The sequence below is a fragment of the Grammomys surdaster genome, unplaced genomic scaffold, assembly GCF_004785775.1.
Source record: "Grammomys surdaster isolate TR1022 unplaced genomic scaffold, NIH_TR_1.0 126163, whole genome shotgun sequence".
NCBI classification, from domain to species: Eukaryota; Metazoa; Chordata; class Mammalia; order Rodentia; family Muridae; genus Grammomys; species Grammomys surdaster.
In genome coordinates this window covers 6,798,187-6,819,093 of record NW_021620970.1, presented here as the reverse complement: position 1 = coordinate 6,819,093, position 20,907 = coordinate 6,798,187, and positions in this window count along the sequence as shown.

Below are 20,907 nucleotides of genomic sequence, written 5' to 3'. Positions count from 1 at the left end.
CACCGTTATTATTCTGTCTTCCTCCTGTAAGGTTCCCACATTCAGGTCTTTCTTATCCCATACCCCTGAGTTTAACAAGGATTGTCTGTGTGAGCCTGGGCTTAACTCATTCATTGGTGTGTGTGTGTGTGTGTGTGTGTGTGTGTATGGTGGTGTCACTGAACATGCTACAGCTGAGAGGGAACTGAACTATGATGAACTATGAGGGACAAGAAAGGAAAACTCAGATCAGTGCTGTTTCAAACTTCTGAAGTCTGACACCAGGCAGTTTATTGTAAGCATATTGTAAGCACAGAACAGTTTGGGAAAAAAAAGTTTTCTGGTATAATATAATCCCTGGTACACAAGGAGGCATAATTATATGAAAACTCACTCAAAAGTACAAGTCATTCCTTCTAGGAAGATGGGTTCTAGAGATAGGCTAAATGTATTAGCTTAAGGGCCTAGGCTGTGGTGTGGTCTCTGCCTGAGATGGGATGGAGGTCTGCAGGCTGTAAAGGTCATGTGATGGCTCCCCTAAGGATGGGTTCTGTTGACTGAGAAACAACAGTAAAGGTAAAGATATATAGAGGGAAAGTCTAGGCTAACCATTCTGAGGGATTTGGATAGGTCTGGCTCTACAGATAACAAAGGTCATGAGGTCATTAACCACACCCACTGTATTAGGGATCTCTAGAGTCACAGAACTTATGGGCAGTCTCTATACAGTAAGGGAATTTGTTGATGACTTACAGTCTGTAGTCCAACTCCCCAACGTTGGTCAGCAGCAGCTGTGAATGGAAGTCCAAGGATCTAGCAGTTGCTCAGTCCCACAAGGCAAGCAGGCAAAGAAGAGCAAATCTTCCTTCTTCCAATGCCCTTATGTAGGTCTCCAGCAGAAGGTGTGGCCCAGATTAAGGGTATGTGCCACCATGCCTGGATCTGGATTAAGAGCGTGTATTACCTTGCCTGGGCCTAAGCTTTTCATAGCCACTGTGCCTCAAGATCAGGATCACAGGTGAGCCTTCCAATTCTGGATTGTAGGTCATTCCAGATATAGTCAAGTTGACAACCAGGAATAGCCACCACACCCACTCCCAACATTCTGAGTGGAAGACAGGTTTTTCATCTTTTCCTTTGAAAAGACAACTCTATGTGCTTAGCATTTCTGTTTTCCCTAGTGATCTGTGGATACAAGGACTTTGTGTCCCAACACATTGGAGCCTGGGGTGTTCCTTGTCTTTGGTGAGTGCACAGCTGAAGACAATGACTATTCCTCCCTCAGAATCCATCGGAACCCATCAGCCAATAGCTCAGCCCGGGTAAGTAGGGGCATCTCTCAGATCCATATGAGGTACAGGGAATGTGAAGAATTCAAGAGCTATTAAAAGTATACATATTATTATTTTTTAAGAATTTCATGGATGAGTACCATGTTTACAATAATAATAAAGAGAAAGTGGTCATAACATTGAGAGGAAATGAGGGGAACACTCGAGGAGTTAGAATGGAGAAATTATGGGTCTTATCAATTCTTTAATTTGTCAGAGTTTTTCATTTGTTCACAATGTATAATAGCCCTGCAGCAAGTGTTAAAATCAAAGGTTTATTTTCTTCACTCAAAGAGCTTGCATTGTGCCTGAAGAGAGGCCAGCAATTGCTCTTCATATGGGAAGGGCTGGTCAGAATAGAAATGGGGAGTGCATGCAGAGAAACATTATGTATCTGGAGGCTTAACATTGTCTCAACATAGATTCCTGGTTATCTAGGATAACTCCGGTGTACTGTGTGAAATGAACTGATCCCAGATATTGAACAGTATCTCTACCTATCGTCTGATCATTTTCCAATAGTTTTGCATTTCTTTGTCCCAGGGAGGGTCTTGTTTGCTATAGACTCTCTCTAGTGACCTACCTAGAGGATGACTTGGAAGCCCAAGAGGTATGTGTGAAGTCTGAGCAGTGGATGCAGGTCTAGAGGGGCAGACTGTGAGTTCCCTGCTATCGGGATGAAGGATCAGCTGCATTTTGATGACAAAATAGAAACAACTTGAGTTCTCTGTGGTTTGAATGAGTACAAGTCTCCATATATTTGAATGGACTCACCCTCTGAAACTATAGTATTGAAATACATTTTTTCCCCTATAAGTTGTCTTGATTATGGTATCTCTTCACAGCAATATAAAAGTAACTAAGACAGAGATGGTACCAGGGAATGGGCTATTGCTGTGACAGCCTGACTGTACTGTTTTTTTGGAGGAATGTAGAGGACTTTGGACTAGGAAAGCAGTTGAAGATTGTAAGCAGAGATCAAAAGGCATCCAAACAGGGTCTTGGAAGATAGTAGTACTGAGAGCTATGTGAATTATGGAGGTCTAGCTTGAGATTTCAGAGGGGAACAATATTAGCAACTGGAGACCATTCTTGTGATACTTTAGCAAAGAATGTAGCTCCCCTTGTCCTGAGAAGCTGCCTCAGGCTAAACTGAAGCGTTGAACTAACCTCATTGGCGGAGGAGACTTCAAGACAGTTTAACATTGACCCTCTCCTGTGGTTATTGGTGACCAAGGAGCGTGTTGAAAGAGATAAGGAGAGGCCTGGTACAAATGGAATAAAGGGAGTGGTGACCTCAGGGTGAGACTCCATCCACATAACTTACAGCTTGTAATAAGAAAAAATACTACAACAAAGGGAAGCAATAAAGCAAAAGCTTATGTAAATGTAATTCGAGGGGAATCACATTTCATCCTTTGCAGGCATCAGAACGAGTCAACATTGGCCATGGGGTTCTGGTTTTAGCACCATGGAGGAGTAAAGGGGTTGTGAAATCTTCCTCCGTGGTTAAGGAAAGCGCCTGAGGGCAGGCATGAAGGATGTCCCTGCATGGAGGTCTGGACAGGCCTCTGCTTGAGGCTGAGAAAGCGAAGCCTGAATTGTGTTGGAGACCCCGAGATTCTGACGATGCAGTCATGGGATATCTGACAAGAAGAGTTGCAGACAGGGTGGAACCAGCCCAAAAGAGAAGTGTGCTGAGGTCATCAAAGTGGGAAGGCTGGAGCCATCTAAGCTCCAGGAGCTACAGGGGTTGGAGTTTGTCCTGCCGGGGTTCAGTCATGCTTTGGTTTAATATTTCTTCACTGTCTCCTTTCCTCTCCTTTTAAATGGTAATGCATATGCGGTGCCATTGTATGTTGGAAATAGGAAATTTGCTTTAAAAATTCGAGGAAGGGGGTTGAGACAGGGTCTTTCTACACAGCCCTTGCTGTCCTTGAACTCGCAATGTAGAGCAGGCTGGCATTGAACTCACAAACATCTGCATGATCCTGCCTCCCAAGTTCTAGTATTAAAGGTATCTGCTATCATGCCTGGCTGTAATTTCCTTTTTGTTTTTGTAGGAGTTTACAGGTAAAAAAAAAAAATTACATTAAGTCTCAGAAAAAACTTTGGACTTTGAAACTGGGTTGAGACTGTGAAAGAGTATGGGGGCTTTTGAATTTGGACTAAATGCATTTTATATCATGATGTGGCCACAAGCCTGTGGGAGCCAGGAAGTGGAATGTTGTGGTTTGAATGAGAACAGTTCCCATAGGTTCATGTGTTTGAATGCTTGTTTCTTAGTTGGTGAAACCGTTTGGGCAGGATTAGGAGGTGTGGCTTTGTTGGAGGCAGTGTATCCCTGGGGAAGGGATTTGAGGTTTCAAAAATCCATGTCAACTTCAGGCTTTGTCTCTGCCTCCTGCTTGTGGTTTAGCTGTAAGCTCTCAGCTATTGCCCCAGCGCCATGCCTGCTGCTGCTGCTGCTGCCATGTTCTCCGTCATGATGATCTTGGACTTTCCCTCTGAAGCCATAAGCCCTAAATAAACTCTTTCTTCTATATATGTTTCCTTGGTCATAGTATCTCAGCACAGCCAACAGAAAAGTCCCTAACCCATTCTAAGAGGCTTTACAGTGTTGCTTGTGTCATCCTCCTCTTCCTCTCTATTGCCATCTGACTTTTTCTCAGGTGTTTATGGAGAACACTAGTTCTCAGATGCTGTTAAGATACTGGAAGATACTCTGTGGTTGAAGTACATGGCAAATGCAGTTTATATACATAGCCTGGAGGGGGTGGTACTTAACTTTTTGATGCATGATTTTTTTTTTCCCTTAAGAAATATCCAGGTTCTGTTTTAGTATTAGAACTCTGTGACATCACTTTGAGGTACCAGGGTTGGGTGGGAAACAGATTGGGTGAGCTGTGGAGAGTTTAATTAAATAATTTACAAAGTTGTAGGTAGAATTTAGTGAACTTACAGGGATGCTGCAGTGCTGTGGAGCTGGTTGATGGGAAGCATCAACACTGAGTTCTGAAGGGGTCAGAGACAGAGCAACTCTCACCTGTATAGGGCACTTCAAGGAGAGGCTTCTCTGGTAGAAGGGACAAGCCAGTCAAGCAGCCTGCAATGCCAACTGGTCTCCTGCTGGTTCCAGAGAAACCTGTGGCTTTAGGCACATGGCTGCCACTCTAAGGAACAGGAAGGACGAATGCCAGCTATAAATAGTTAGAGATGGATTTGTTGCAGAGGAAAACAGCCTTTAGCTCTTAGAACTTTTAGAAATTGTCATTGGAAGAGATTGGGTGACATGCCTGTGAATAAAGGTTCCCCAGGTGTCCTTCCTCTCTATATTTTGGAAAATAGAACAAGAAACAATTAACATTAAATTTTTTTTTAAAGGACAGAAATTGAGCAATATAGTTCTGAAGACTTGTAAATACAAGGTCAAAGGCTGCTATGGTTCAAATCTGCTTTGGTTCAAAACTACACGCTCCCTCTCATGTGCTTGAACAGCTGTTGCAGGTGGTGGTGCTATTTTGGGAGGTGTGGTACTTGCCTGGTAGTGTCTGACCCTGAAGGTGGGACCCTAAGGGTAACCATTAGACTTCTGGTCCCATTCTTTGCTTCCAGATCTGTCAAAATATTCAAACAGGCAGCTTCAGTCTCCTGCTGCCCACAGTCTCCCCGCTCTGCTATACTTTTCTTGACTGAATTCTCAGAAACTGTGGGCCAAGTCATGTTAAGTCAAGCCTGGAGCTGCTTCTGCCAGGCAGTAACCTCAGCAATGAGGAAAGTGATACAAACTCTAGCAGACACCATGTCTGTCTGCCAAGGGCCTCTTTCCTGGATCATGGGGAGCACCTTTCTGTCCTGTCACATTGCAGACTTGGGTAAATGGGCTTCTTTGGGATGACGATGACGATGATGATTCAAGGCAAGGCTTCTCTGTGTAGCTTTGGCTGTTCTGGAACTCACCCTGTAGACCAGGTTAGCCTCAAACTTACAGATATCTGCTTGCCTCTGCTTCCTGAGTTCTGGGATTAAAGTCGTGTGCCACCACCGCCTGACTCTGTGGGATTATTTTTAACTGAGTTAAGTTATATTCATTTATGAACATAATGAACAACATGTTGTTTTGGCATATGTGTACATTGTAAAACATCTAAATTGGGCATGGTCTAATACATTTCTTGTATTAAAAATCTACTCAGCAATTTTTAAATATCTCACGTTAATTTTTAAATATCTCATGTTACTGTTAATGATAGTCACAATTATCTACAACAAATTTCTTGAACATATTCTTTACATGTGACTTAAACGCTATATTCTTTACTGACCTCTTCCCAGTCCCTTACCTCTCAACAACAATTACTGGGAGAAAATGGGGGTCCCATTGCCTCTATCAATATAAAAAGTTTAAAATCACCATCTACTATGATCTGATTTCCCACTAGAATGCCATTATCCCACGCTCAAAGGCACAGCAAAGGCAAAGTGGGAGGGAGGAACTGGGTGTTTGGAGCTGAGCATCCTGGCTGCAGTCCTTCTTCTTCCATAGCGAAGGGACTACACAGTCACCTGATTAACAGAAGCCAATGGTATCACTTCTGGTCCAAGGCATTTTAGTAAACACAAGCTCCTCTGTCCCTGTACTGTGGATGCAGGTGAAACATTGGAAGCCGTCTGGAAGCCCAGCTGCCTTGAACACGTGTTGTGAACTATCATGTAAACAAGAAATGAACTATTGTGTACAAGCCACAAAGCATGTGTGTTTCTTTGATTCTGTAGTTCACTAACCTACCCAAATAATAAGATCCCATTTCCAGTGTTAATCTCAAACACCAATTATTTTTATATGCGTAAATACCCAGTGAGGTAGCAAGACAAGCAGCTCTTTTGTTGGTGAAACGATAGAGGCATAAAGACATTTGTTAGTTGTGCCTACAAATACTGACTAGGAAAATTTATTGAAAACAGTTTATGAAATCATTATTTGGAGAGAGTATTCATTCATGCACCCAACGAGTATGTATTATCTCAGGTTAGTATGTGGACTGCAAGATCCTAGTCTAGTAAGAGAAATAGATAAATAAATTTTAAGGTTATTTAAGAAATAGATAAATAAATTTTAAGGTTAAGTTGCTACAGTATTTGTCACTTATTGAACAATAGTGTATCAGCAAAGGACATAATAATAGGTGAAGGATAATGGTCACTAAGACTGACAGAAACCTGTGGGTTTATGCTGGGTGGAAATAACCCTTGTGTGAATGTCCTGAGTTAGGTGCAGGGTCGTGGTTAGTGTCAGGACAGGAAAAGGTCATTTTGAAAGGATCTGAGAGAGTGAGGTGTTGTAAGAACTGTGTTCTCTTCATTTAAATTCAAAGTCAAGGAGGCTGAAGGGAGATTTAAATCTCACTACAAAGAAATGATAAATATTTGAAGTGACAGCTATGCAAATTAGCCTAACTTGATCACCATATAGAGACATACAATTGTGATTCCTGGACTGAAAACTGAAGAACAACCATGTTTCTATTTCTAAAAGTCAAAACCAAAAAAGGCAAGGAGGTGAGGGTTGTGGCGGGCGGCAACAGAAGAGTCAGAGGTGTGCTGGTCCTCTCAGGCCACTCTTGTAATAAGGTCCCATCAACCTGGTGGCTTAAGTGACTCCGTTCTCGAGGCCCCATTAGATTCAGTTTGTGAAGAGGGCAGTGCGCAGGCTTCGGACGGTCTTCTGCTCTGTCCTCAGCAAGGGCAGGGGCTGGAGGATCCTCCCTCCTTCTCGAAGGGCGTCAGCCTCATCAAGGGACTCCACTCTCTGGGCCTCATTTAAGCCTAAAAACTGCTCAAAGGCTGTGTGGAACACACTCACGGGGGCGGGGATTTTGGAGGTGTGGGGGTTGTGGGGCACAGGGATCAGCACAGGCATTTGGGGGAGACATTAACAGTCACCCCGTCACAGAGGGTGAAGATAACAGACAAGAGGCAGGCTAGGGAGTGTGTGTTTCAAGTAGAGAAGAATATTGAGAGTGAGGAGGAAGGGTTAAAATAGCATCTGTATCAGCGTGGCGAGACTAAATAAACCACCAATCAAGGAAGCCCAGAGATTCTGTGTCTTGAGCACAATAAAAAATTGTTTCTTGTTTATACAGTGTCTCAACACGTGCTGAGGCAGCTGGAAGCTTTCGCTGAGTTCTTGGGGTCACCTTCCTCAGAAACGCCCACCAGTGAGGCCCGGTTGGAGGTCTGGCTGTGAGGAGGGAGGGGAGACAGGACTGTAGGTGGAGAGAAGGATGGGGAGCCCCCGAGAGCAAGAGTGAAAGGCTTGGCAGCAGGATCATTTGAAGGCTCTACATCCAAGGATTGGCAGAGAGGTTAATTTTGTTCAGGAGTGTGTTTCTTTATTTTACTGAGTAAGAAGGATGGATGGAGACAGACTTAAGCAAATTTATGTATTTAGAATCGGTAAGATAAAGCAGAGTGTGGTGGCATGTATTACCTTTGACTAGGGAGCCTGAGGGACTCTGAGGCAGGAGCATTGGAAGTTTGAAGCTAGTCTGAGTTACACAGTGAGACTCTGTCTCAAAATAACAAGAAAGTTTAGAAAGTCCACTTTGATACATTGAGGCAGTGTTTCCAGAAGATAGAAGGAGGAGCTTGAGAGAGAGGAGATCCTAAGGAAGTCTTTCTGTTTACAGTCATGGTATGTGTCTCCAGTAGCCCCTTTGTGAGCCCCTTTGTCAATTGCAAGTAATTAGATTATGCTCTGAAAAAAACTCTCATTTAAAAACCTCTGCTTTTTACCTCAAGTGTTTGTATCTACTCAGTGTAGATTAAATCTACATTTTGTTGTTCATTTGTTTTTTTATTCTGTATTCTTTTAAATTGAGTAGTTTAAAAATTTTCATTTTATCTTTTATTGTTTATTGATTATACATCTTTTCTTTTTCATCTCCATGGAGACACTGTGTTTTATAATGCGAGTCTTATTTCATTATTTTATGTGTATGGGAGTTTTTCCTGCATGTACAGTATGTACCATGTGTGTACCTGGTACCCATGGAGGCTAGCAGAGGACGTGGATCCCGTGAAGCCGGAGTTATAGGTGGCTGCAAGGCACCCTGTGGGTGCTGGGGACCAAGCCCAGGTCTTCTGCAAGAGCAACAAGTGCTTTTAACCAATGGGCAATCTCTCCAGCCCCTAACCTCCTTTATTAGCGACCCTGGCTGCAAACTTCTGGAGTTTCTGATGCTTTGAATGTGATCATGTCATTCTTGGACTTGCCCACCCTGTTGTGTTTCCTGTCTCCTTCCTGCCTCCACCCTGGGGTGGGCCTCCCAGTCGGAAGGCAGTGGCTTCATCTCATTTGTTCCATTCTCAGAGGACCCAGTTCTTGTTCTGAGGATCACGGTATTACTGTGCAGGTGTCGGCCCATCATCTGAAACAGTCCATCTGCGTATTGTGTTCAATTTTATATTTATTTGTTCCCAAAGTATTGTTCTGATACCAGTCCCTCAATCATGGCTGGACAGGAAAGTCTTACAAATTTACACCTTTTGTAATTTCTTGATTTAGTGTTTTAAATCGGATTCTATCCCCCCAAATTCGCTTTGAGCATTGTGAGCGATGCTGAAGAATCTTGGAGAGGGTGAGGGTACTTTGTTTAGTTATTTGTTTGTTTTGAGGTACTTGTCTTGCTATGGAGCCCATGCTGACTGCAAACTTGCCACCTTCCTTCTTCAGCCTCCCTTGAGCTGTGTGACCACCAGTGTAGATGGACCACACACATAGTGACATCAGCATTTATAGATGAGCAATGCAGTGTTTAGTGCCTCTTTCTTTTATATAACAGAAAGGTGTAAGAATTAGTGATGGTGATATATTCCAAGATATTAAAATTAAGATATAAATCACAAAAGCATCTTATTTAATATACTTTACGTAAGAGGCATATGAGGTAATCTATACATTTATAAAATGTAGACAATAAACGTAATACAAAAATTAATTATTAGATGCTAATAAAATTGGGTATCCTCAAGGTAATTTAAATATATTAAAGTTTTAAATAAAATGAATGGCAAACTTACAATAAAATAATATTTGATTCTGAAGTCTACTCTATGAATATGTTAGCTTAAAATTTAGGCTGGGAATGTTGACACTTGCCTCTAATCTCAGTTTGGGAGGCGGAGTCAGAAGGGTTCCAAGCTCAAAGCTAGCTTAGAGTACATAGTGAAACCCCATCTCAAAATCAATCAATCAGTGAATCAATGAATCAATCAATGAATCAATCAGTGAAAGTAGAGCTGTCACTTCATGCTCTACATGATCTTTTAAGTTAGTTTGCTCCTTGAAGAAGACAGGATTCCTAGGAGACTCTAATTTGTCTTTTATTTTTTACAGTGCCAACACATACTTCAGGGTCCTATAGCATACAACAGACACCGAGTTCAGGAGAACTCGGTTCGGTTTCGGTTTGGCTGCAACAGAAAAAAATTACAATCGTTCTAATTAAAATTCACAAAAGGCCTCTGTGAATAGGCGAAATGTGTTAGTATTTCAAAGGAACATGGTACCTTGTAGCTTCTTTGAGCTATTGTCCTCTGATTGATTTTAGTAGCTATCATTACAATTTTAAGCAAAACTTTGTGGATGGAGCTTATGTTCAGTGTTCATGTATTTTGATTTTGATTCATCTTACAATTTCCTGGATTAGGAAATGTCCTGTCAAAAAAGAGTTTTGGGAGGCTGGAGAAATGACTCAGCACTAAGAGTACGTGCTGCTATTGCAGAGAACACAGGTTTGGTTCTTAACACCTATGTGGTAGCTCACAACCACCTGTATTTCTAGTTCCAGAGGATCTGATGCCCTCTTTTGAGGTCTGAGGGCACCAGGTGTACATGTGGGACACACACATACATACAGGACAAACAGCCATACACTCAAAATCATTAATAAGCTTACAATACTTCAAAGTTTTTTTTTTTTTTTGGTGTGTGTGTGTTTGAGAGAGTCTCACTCTGTAGCTTACAGGCTGATATCAAACTCCCTGTGTAGCTAAGGATGACTTAAACTCCTGATCTTCCTACCTTCATGTCTCAAGTACTAGGACTACAGGCTGTGCTACCATACACAGTTTATGCTGTGTTGGGATTTGAGCCCAGGGTCTTGTACATGTTAGGTAAGCACTCCACCCACTGAGCTACAACCCAACCCTGATTAACTAAAAGTATTTGAATATGTGCCAACCATGCCAGCGCTCCTGATTATAATCCAAGCACAGGAGACTCTGTCTCTGAAAAATACATCTAGAGAATCAGCAAAGTCACTAGATGAGTGGGTTTCAGCTGGGAGAGACATGTTCCTTGGTCTGAATTGATGAAGCGGCATGCCGCCTGCCTCCAGAATCTGTTCCGCCTATTGTTTCTACTGTCTTAGGATGATACAGTGGCCCTCCTAATGACGCCGCCCCTTTGCCTCTCAGAATGGATGCCAAGATCTACCCTCATTCTACCTGGCCACCTGCCCCTCTCTGGCCACCCTCCACATCAATAGCTGTCTCTTAGGCTCTGCATCTGGTTCCACGTGGTTCTTCGGTCTCTCTTTCAGGTGCACATTGACCTTGAGTTGGCTCCTGCCCTGGTCGGTCTTCTCAGAATTTCATTCTCATGTCTTTTTGGTAAATCTTTACTTGACAGCCCTCTATAAAACCTTGACCTTCCCTTTACATTAACGGAATTATTGAGATAGTTGTGGTACAAACAACACAGATAGATCCCATGGACTTTCCACCGATTCCCCATGGGAACACTTAACAAAACCATAGCAAACCATCCCAAGGAGGAGTATGTTGGTTAACTCTCCTGACTTGTTAAGATTTTCCAATTTAGTCTTTAGGCTATAATTTTTTTTCTGTACAGTCCTCTATGTGTATATTTGGGGTATTGCCATGCACCTGGGATACAGGCTCCCCGAGGAGGACAGCACCTGGTTTTGTTCATAGCATTGTTTTGACCTTGGGCTGCCAAAGCAAGCAACATTCAGTCCTTAATTTTAATGAGCTGAGAATGGGGGCTTGCCCCCAACACTGGATTTTGAGTGAACGATGCAAGCAGTGCTGCAGAAATCTGGCCTGCCCACATCATTCTGTGCAGTGATGCCTGCCATTTAAAAGGAGGGAGTGAGAGGCTGGACCTGGGAAAGCTGGTTTGGTTCCTAGGGTGTGTTGGCATTAGGACTCATGTCGAAGGAACTGTGGAATCTCAGTTCTGTCCAGAGGAACCCAGCAAGGCTTTGCTTTCCTGTCCCTCTCTGGGTCTTAGGCAATTAGAGAGTGGATAAGCTGATAAACGTCTGACACCTTGAAAACAACCTTCATTTTCACTTTTATTAACATGCAAGTGTTGTACCGAGAGGCACAAATTAAAACATGTGAGCTTGTCATTAGCAAAATGAACCAATGGCACCACGCAGGAAGGGAAGCTCTCATTTAAATCCCCAGGATTTCCTGTTCTTGCTTGCACAATTAAACCCTCGTGGTCAATTCTTACAGGATGTTGGTGACAGAGACTGGGATGGAAAGGCATTTTTGAAAGACTTGTGAGAGGCAGTGCAGGAGCTGTTCTTTGACACCCTCGAAGGACGCCGAGGAAGCGAACACCAGAGCTGGTGCTCTGTCAAACCTTGATTGCAAAAGATAAAATTTGCTGACACTGGACAAATGATGAGGAGCTTGAAGAAGACACACAGTATGTACGTATGTCGCCTCTGGGGGACATGTGACACATTCAGTTGATGTGTGTGTGCTTTGAGCAGCAGCTCATTGTCCAGGACCCTCACAGGCCATCTCACATGGTTGCTGACAGAAAAGCTGACCTCCAGTTTCTTTTCTTGAAAGCTCCAACTGCAACACTGGGGCATCCAGACAGAAAGGGTTTGCCAAGCATAGGCAATGTTAGTATCTTTTTTCTTATTTCATCATTTCTGCAGAATTCTGTAAACTGCTGGGGGCTTTGTTAAGACAGCTCTAATGTGTTATGTATTCACAGAGGCTGGAGTCACGATTAATCAAAATGACACTTCCCCTTGATGCCTGTGTTACTAAGGATATCTATTGTGATTTATCTATAATAGCAAAACTAAAGTGAGTTTCTAAACCTTCCAAAGTATATGTTATGTAGAAAAACAAGAACACAAAATTATTTATTCATTTGGATATATTTATAACATTAAATATAATATATATGGATAGCTAAGGTTATCAATCCCAGTATGTTTATAATAATGGAAGGACAAAATATCCTTTTTTAAAGATTTTACTTTAAATTATGCACATACATGTGTGTAGGGGTATGTGCACATGTATGCAGGTGCCTTTGGAGGCCAGACCCAGAGCATCTGGAGTTATAGGTATGTGAACCACTCAGTGTGAGTGCTGAGAACCTCTGAGCTGTCTCTGTAGCTCAAAACATACAAACCTTACATGAGTATGTATGTGAGACTAGTTAAAAAAAAAAAGCTAAGATTCCTCACCACTGTGAGAAATTATATAGCTTTGAACAAAAATTACAGTGTTGTTTGCGTTGATGTGAAACAGTCTTTAAGGTGTACTGATAACTCCGGTGCTGCCCGAGGTACCGAGCTCGGGCGTAGGCCTGGGGGATTAAAGAAATACCCAGACTCGGGTCATCTGTTGTGAGAGAATGCCAAAACTTTTACTGAGCAGGTCCAATATATATACACCAAGCCAGGAAAGGAAAAATACAAACTCAGGAAAAAGCAGGAACTCAACTGGGGGGCAATAGGATGTCAAGTATAAATTCCCTTCCTGGGGTACCATGACTTAGGATGTTTTGATCTTCGAGAAACCACAGAATGTTACTTAGTAGACAGCAGCATACGGAAAGGCTCAGCCAGGGCATAGCAGCCCTTCGGGGTGCTACAGTGTATCAATAAGCAACTTGCAGTATAGTGTATCTGGTGCATTCCAGCTCAGGTTAAAATCTGATACGCATGTCCTTAAATAGTTTTACTTGAAATGCGTAGAGTACTTCCAAAGGATACATTAAACATACAATAACATTTGCCTCTGGGAGTGGGGGAGGAATTAATTTTAAAATTTTTATTTTTTTTTTACAATGTAAACATTAAGGTTTATGTGATGCCACATGGCATCTCAACCCATGCATGCTTTTGCAAGATGTCAAAATCAGGTTAGACACACCTATTTTGCAGACATCTTCCATGGCTTTATTGTGTAAACTCCTTCTTTCTAGTGTTCTGAATTATACAGCCGATTGCCAGTACCCAGGCCATTCACACCAATCTTCCTCCTGTCTTGCTATAACCTAGCACCCACTCCTGAGCCTCCCTCCAACCCCTCCCTGTTCAGCGCACACCCCAACCCCTGATGGCCAGCATTCTACCCCACCTATGAGCGCAACTCTGTAGCGTCTACGTGTGAGCGAGACCATGCAGTCGTCGAGCTTCTGTGTCTGGATTATTTCATCATGGCAATCTGTAGTTTTTTAGGGATCAATAGTTTCACCCATGTTATTGCAAATTGCAGAATCTCATTCTTTTTATAGCCAACTCATATTATGAGACATATATGCACCTCATTTTTAATTTTTTTAGCCCATCATGATTTGATGATCATTTGGGTGGATTCTCTGTCTTGGCTACTGTGGAGAAAGCTTCAACAAACATGGAGGAGTGAGAGGTTTTGTTGATGTATTGTCTTCATTTCTTTTTGTTCCATACTCTAATCTATGGAATGCTGGGTCATTATAAATATATAACTCGTACTGTTCTCCACCATGCCTGTTTGAGTTTCTACTGTCCTCACAGTGCATGGGGATCCTGTTAGTTCCATATCCTCTCTAGTGCTTGGTATTATGTTTTTAACAGCCATTTTTATTGGGGTCAAGTGACCTCTCATCATGGTTTTCCCTTGTGTTTCTCGAATGACTAGAGACAGTGAGCACTTTGCATGAACTGTTTAGTCATCTTTCTGTTTTTTTTTTTGAGGACTGTTTGTTTAAGTCGATTGCTCATTTATTGATAAGGTTATTATCATTTTCATTTGCTACTGAGGTTTTTGAGTTTTATGTATTCTGGATACTAAGGCCTTGAGGGCAGTGTAATTTGAAACAGATTTCTTGCAGCTATAGGTGGTCTCTTTTTTTTTTTCTCTTGACTTTCTTGATTGTTTCTTTTACTTTTTAGTTGTCTATTCTTCCTTGTTTCTTGTGATTTGGGCATCTTCTTAATTAAAACGAAACAAAACTCCTCTGCACGTTCTGATGCCCTGAAAGCTTGTGTTTAACTCTAGTGCTTTCATGGTTTTATGTCTTACATTTATGAATTTAATACATTTTGAGTTGAGTTTCATAATTGGCAAAAGATAAGGCTTGAGTTTCATTCTTCTGTGCCTGGACTACTATTATTTTGGTACTCTTGTTTATCAGGTATGTTTGTCCTTTTTAAACCTAAAATGAAATGAAGTTTACCTCTCCTGTGTATAACCGAAGGAGGAAAGAGCTGGAATCAATCTTTCCCCATGAACCTCATTGTAAAGGAACAGAAGTTTGGGAAAGTTCATCTGGAGGATGGGGGTGATTATTTAATATGAAACCTTAAAGGTGTTATAGTTCAAGCAAGACAAGACTCTGCACAGTGAAATTCTGACTGGAGGGTCTCCAGTCTGGAGAGGTGGCTCAGCAGTTAAGAGCACTTGCCGCTCTTGCAGGAGATCCAGGCTCTTAGCACTCAAGTCAGGCAGCTCATAGATGCATGTAACTTCAGTTCCAGAGTTTCTGACCCCCCTCTTCTGGCTTCTGTGAGTACTGCACACACAGGTTGCACATATAGACAAACACACACATACACAAACACATAAGTAAAAATGTAATGAATCCATCAGGTTATTAACTTAGGAAAGAATAAGAACTATATAAAAGGTGTCAGGAAGAGTCATATCACCCATGACATTTGTGAAAGTGTATGGATAAGAAAGAGTTATCAATGGTTGGCCACAGATTCCAGGCCAAGCTCTGTGTATCATCTCATTAGACATTAGTGACATTATGTGAAGTAGGTTCCATTACTGTCACCTTCTCTCATTCGTGAGAGAACAAAGTCCAGAGAGCCAGAGTAACTTATCTGAGGGATTGGAGCCACAAGGAAGAAAGTTGGCCTTGTTTTTCTTTATTGCATGATCTTCTTTTGGTGGTTAATGATATGTCAGTGGGTAGAATCAGTGTCCAAAATTAGTAAAATAAATAAATAAATAAATAAATAAAAAGAATAGTCTTAAAGGTTGTAGATTAGTTACTTTTAAATTATAAAACACAGAATATGAGAGTTTTAGCTCAGTGAGGGTTGCACAGAACCCTTGAGGTCATGGGCTATCTCCATCCACATAGACTGTGAAGGACAATGAACATGGTGACTGTGAATTGAATAACTAGTCAGATCACAACCGATCTCTCTTTAAAATATACTAACCCCTCAAACAAAAAGATAACCTATAGTAGCATTTTAGAAAATCAAATATTTCTCTAATTACTCCTTAAAACTTTAAATGTCACTTTCAAATATTTGTATTTTCCAGTAAGCATAATACATTCATCATTTTGTGTTTTATTTTCCCATGTGCCATACATAGTCATCTTAATGGTCTCTTTAGGGCTGAGTAATCTTCTGACATGCTGATGTACTACATGTTAATGCACTATAATTTACTAACCAAATTGCTAGGTATTTGCCTGTTCACATTTTTCTATCATATTAAGCTGCCATTTTGATTGATTGGGATTCTAACTTTCTTGTGTAAAATTTATTATGGTTGTCCCCAAATAGCTCAAGGTTAGTTTTAAATTTTTTCAGGGTGAATGAAAAGAAAAGATGAATAGTCCATTTCTGTTTTTTTTCTTCTCTAGTCATTTTCTGAGGAGGGGCAATGACTCAGTGACTTGAGCAAAGGAGCCTGAGGTCAAATGGCAAAGATACTGAAGATTGACTTAATGCCTGAACAAGGCCAAAGAAGACTGTTGTTCTTGGTGAAAGAGACAAATGTGAGTTTTGTGGTAGAATAACTGCTGCAATAATGTTGGATGTGAAGCATCTGGGAAAAAAAGGACTGAGACTAGCTTCTATCTAGCAGTGACAAGCAAGGCCTCCACCCTGTGAGAGCTATGCTTGACCATGCTTCTTCCAGAGCCTATGTTTTCTCTGTGTCTCTAGGAGTCTTAATTCCTTTCTTGGGTCAGTGTAAGCAGTCAACACATTGTGAGGATTTCTCTCCTTTACTCATCATAGAACACTGTGAAATACCCCCTTTTGCTGCTTCTCCAGCCATTTAAACCTTGAACATGAACTCTTTTCCTAAATAGCCTGTGAGAGTCTTGGGGGCTATGGCATGGCCATGCTTACCACCCCAGTTCCATCTACCTGTCGTATCTTGCATCTAGCATTTTTGTATGTTTAATGACTATTGAACATATCATAGAGTGAACAGTAAGCATTTATTTGTGGTTTTTTTATTCAACTCTGTAAATGGCAAAAAAGTCTTAGTTTTTTAGTGTATTACACAATGTATATACACTGTGATCCCAGGCTTCACAGGAATCAGAGGTAGATTATTCAGCGTATACAATCTTCTATGGAAGGGGTCTCCAGGAAGGAGTATGCTGGGAGTGGTTGTGGGTGAGCCATCCTAAGATGCCTGATTACTACCTTCTTGTAAAGATGCAGCGGAACATCCAGAGTTACAGGACACCCCCTTTAGAGTACATTATTTTATATACATCAGACTTTCTCCATCTTTTTAAGTGGTGGATCATTTCCCAGAGACTATACCTTTGTTAAGCAGGAAAACATGTTTATTCATTGCCTCCCTCACAGAGCCAAAGTCTTTGAAGCAGTTTATCTTTAGAAGTAATAAGAGATGGAAGAGAGAGGATGTAGGGTCTGTGTATTGATGGAAGGAAGTTGAAGGCACCCAGAGAAATTCCTGGACTTACTGCCAGCTTTCTTCTAAAAAATACAAAAACAAAAACCCTCCCTTATTCACTTTCCACTTAAACATCTAACTCTGCCGTCACGTCTGGACACCTATTCTTGCACTAGGAAGCAGACTGGACCTGTTTTTACTGTTGCAGCCTTTGTTTCAGCATCAAATCCCTTTTCAAAGGAGCAGTTTTAATCACTACCCCATCTCTTTACCAATTCCAACTTCAACGTCAACGCTGCTGGTATGCTTACAAACTCTGAGTTCTCGTGGCTTTAGTTTTCAATTTCTCTGATCTGAAATAAAATCTGCTGAATGACTGTAATGGTCAGTTTAATCCTTTGCAAGGCCAAGATACTAATGGCATCCGAGGAGCTGAAACCTCCAATTAGAGGCTTAGGTGTTTCCCAGGGCCACTGTTCTTAGGATAATACCTTATTCATGCAGAATCAAGATTTAGAAGGCTTAGAAGTAATCAATAATTTGGAGAAATCAATATTTCTATGGAACAAACTTAAATCATACACTTTTACAAGTTGCTAATACACAGAAGTGCCTAGGGTCACCAAAGATGTCCAAAGTGTCAAGTTATCTCCAAAACCTTAACCTGGATGGGTTTTAAAATAAAATAACAGTCATTATCATTAATATAATATTCTATATATATGGATGTTTTGCCTACATGTATGTCTGTGTACCTCATGTGTGCCTGTGGTCCCTTGAGGTCAGAATAGGGTATTTTAGACCTCCTGGAAGTCGAGTTACAGACTGTGTGAGTCACCATATGGTGTTGGGAATTAAACTGGTTCCTTTGAAAGAATAGTCAATGTTATTGACCTCTGAGTCATCTCTCCAGTGCCTGACTGGATTTGAGTAAGTCCTCCAGCTCTTAGACAGAAGTAAGAATGGCCCCCCTTAACCACCCAGAATATGCTCCAGCACTCCCCAGTGGGTACCAATAAAAAAACCATAGATAGTACTTACTGGACCCTATATAAACTATGGAGCTTTCCTGTATACTATCATGCCAAAGTGCAATTTATGAATTAGATGCATAGGTATTAATAGCAGTAACTAATAATAAAACAGAACGAGTATAAACTCTTGTGCTTTCTGGCCATTTATTAAAGTGATATTACAGTTATGCACACACAAGCTGTGTGATACCCTGACAGTGAGTCTGATAACTGAGAAAGCTTTAAAGTGACCAACGGGTGGCAGGATTTAGAATCACAGAAGCGACAAAACGTTTAGTTGTAAAAGAGACCCCAGAGAGGGGTAACTGAGGTGGGAGGACCTGTCTTGAATGTAGGTGATCCATTCCATGGGCTGCAGTCTCCAAATGAATGAAAGGCAGCTAGGGAACAGAGCTTCCTGAGCAGAATGCAATGGGGCAGCTGCCACAAGCTCCTGCCAGCAAGACTGCCCCACCGTGAAGGACTGTGTGAGGAACTGGGAGCTGAAACGACCACTTTGAAAAGTGCTTTGAGAAGGTATCTCGTCATGCGACAGGAAAAGTAAGCATTAGGGGCCGGTTACAGATGTGGCACAGATGTAAGAACAAAGGGACAACTCGTACCCTGCTCAGGTTGGAGAGCATGACAGATTTTATCACACTGCTCAGAGTGGCGTGCAGGTTGAAACGTGTGACGCATTTGTGAGATTTTTCCACTACGTGGTTGTGTGTAAACTGAACCACGAAAAGGGGAGCTGCAGGTGCGGGGAGGGCAACTGCTCGTTCTAAAGACAGCTGCTCGTGGGTTTTGATCCTGTCAAAAGTGTATGCAATTAGTTGAATGGACAGTTTTGTTTTGAGTACATGCAGGAGCTGCATGATTCTGTAAATGTGTCACGTCAGGTGAATTACTTAAAGGAACAGACTGAAGAGAAGTGACCTATGGCTGTCTGTAGGTTAAAGGTTTCATTAACATCTTTAACTTTTCCCGTGATATCTTTAGAGATAACTGGCAAAGGAACAACGTAGATAACAGTAAGATTAGTGACTCGAAAAATTATTCAACTATTCTGCAAAAATTACCCTTCTATTAAGGGGTTAGTTTTAACGTGAGAAGAGTTCTTTAATGCCAGATTACAACGCTGAGTACCTGTTCAAATTGATATTTAACAAATGTAGCCAAGATGTACCTCATTATTTCTATGTCCCAGGATGCATGCATGCTGATATACATGAAAGAATCCATTCACATATCAATCAATATTTCACTGTGGAGGGAGAGGGATGAGGATCCACCCTGAGAGTCTACGGCAGTTCATAGCTAGGGAGCAGGATAGCCGTTTTCTTCAGTGGTGTAGCCACTGGTAAGTTGTCCTTGCTCCAGTAAATAACTTCCCAGGGGGTCACACAGAAAGAAGCCATGAAAGGAGGGGTAAGAAAAGAAGAAGGAATTCAGTGAGAAAGGGGGGGGGTGAGAGGATAGGGTGAGAAAGACTAAAATTCATTATGTACACGTATGAAACTTTCAATAAAAATGAGGGAAAAAGGAATTCAGTTCCACAAATTGGGTTATATCAATGTAGAAGCTTCTGCACAGCCAGCAAATCCTGGAGCAGAGTGAAGAGATGATCCCAGACAGGGAGAAAACATTTTCAAAGCACACATCTGACAAAAGAGCAAATGTTCCAAACATAAGAAGCTAAAACAACTTAATAGTGAGAAAACAAATAACCTGTTTTAAAAATGCACAAATGACCCGAACGTTAGAATGGCTAAGTGGATGGGAAATGTTCTTCATCACCAGTTGTCAGAGATGTCACTTTACATCTGTTAGAATAGCTGTCATCAAACAGATGTCGATGGGGATGGAACTTGGCACTGCCGTTATGTAAAGCAGTATGGAAGTTCCTCACAAGTTAAAGACGAATTCCCTATGACCCACAGCCCCGCCCTGTGTATACATCCACCGGAAATGTAATCAGTGAACCAAAGAGATATCTGTACTCCCAGGTTTATTTCAACACCATTAGCCAAGATATGTGATGATCTAAGGATTCATCAGCTGGTAGGTGGATAAAGTGTGGTCCATATGCACAGTGAAATGCCGGGTCAGTCTTTACAAAGAAGAGCAACACAGGGTGAGCCTGAAGGACACTGTGTTAAATGAGAAAAGCCAGGCTCAGCTGGACAAGTGCAGCATAGCTCACGTGCAGTTTAAAAAGCTGATTCATACAAACAGGGGAGAATGGAGAGGAACTCGAGAACAGGGGGATAGGGTGATACTGCCCCAGGAACCCCAGATTTCAACGACACAGGAGGACTAAGATCAGGAGTGGAGACTACAGTTAATCATATATTACACATTTGAAAATTATCATCCTTAAAGTGGTTCTGGAGCTAAGAATATGAGAGTTGGTAAAGTGACAGATGGCCTTGACCCTTGACCCTGTGTGGCTTAGGCTAAGGTCTATGTTTGGGTATGTCTTATTTTTAAAATTATTCAAATTTTGTATGTATTAGTTTTTTTTTTTAAAGCAAACTTCAGAAGCAAATACATTGAATAGAAAAAGCTCATAGAACAATATAAAGACAATATTTTTGTACAGCTGTATAATACATCTTCATTTTAAACTA